The following is a 1,155-nucleotide window of genomic DNA, read 5'->3' as shown; positions in this document are numbered from 1 at the left end:
TGTGTGTGTGTGTGTGTGTGTGTGTGTGTGTGTGTGAGTGTGTGTGTCAAAAGAAAGGAATTAGAGAAACTGGAAGGTGTGGTTAATAGGAATTTAATGAATGTGATGACAGCACCAGTGATGTGGACAGTTAAAGCTATAGTGACAAATATGAGCGGGAAACGAAGGTCGGGGAGAAAACACGACCGTCTCCGCCGCCGACACCGCTACCAGCACCACCAGCACACTTACAACAACAACAACAACAACAACTACTACTACTACTACTACTACTACTACTTCATAGAACAACAATTATACGCAACAACAAAACAATCAACGCCAGAGAGAAGAATTTAAATTTATATAAAAATAAACCAAAATAAGAAAAAATACGATATTCCATATTAATGAGAAAGTTTCTATCTAGACTTCTTATATCATAAATAATCGTTTCTTATTTAAGCAGAAGGTCAGCAATTTTGAAAATGATTGAGTCTGTTGAATACTTAAATGCTGAAGCAAAACAAAATGGACATCGGAGTTTTGTGACTTTCGGAATTGAAAGAGCCGCATGTCATTTTTTTTATGACCTAGCAATTGTGCCAATGCACAGATATTAATAATGATGGTTTCAAAGTGTGGCTCAAGGCCAGAAATTTTGAGGGAGGGGATAAGTCGATTACATCGACTCCACTCCCAATACTCAACTGGTACTTATTTCATCGATCCTGAAAAAATGAAAGGCAAGTCGATCCCTGTGACATTTGAACTCTGAACGTAAATTCGGAAGAAAAGTCATTGAACATTTTGTGCAAACGATACTGCCAGCTCAATAATAATAATAATAATAATAATAATAATAATAATAATATACAGACAGTACACGGCTTTACCAAGGAAATAGAAATGAAATTCGGATTAGAAAAATGTGCCAAAGCAACCCTGAAAAGAGGAAAATTAGTTAAAAGTAGCAATATAACACTAGATAAAGCCAATGAAATAAGAGAACTAGACGAAAGCCAACCATATAAGTATTTAGGAGTCAATGAACTAGATAGGATACAACATACACAAATGAAAGAAAAAATAAAGAAAGAGTACTATAGACGAGTTAGATCAATACTAAAAACAGAGCTCAATGCTAAAAACAAGATAATGGGTATCAACACTTTA

This window comes from Octopus bimaculoides, chromosome 3 (genome assembly GCF_001194135.2).
Source record: "Octopus bimaculoides isolate UCB-OBI-ISO-001 chromosome 3, ASM119413v2, whole genome shotgun sequence".
NCBI classification, from domain to species: domain Eukaryota; kingdom Metazoa; phylum Mollusca; class Cephalopoda; order Octopoda; family Octopodidae; genus Octopus; species Octopus bimaculoides.
The sequence above is the reverse complement of the archived record's forward strand: the minus strand, read 5'-3'. Positions refer to the sequence as shown.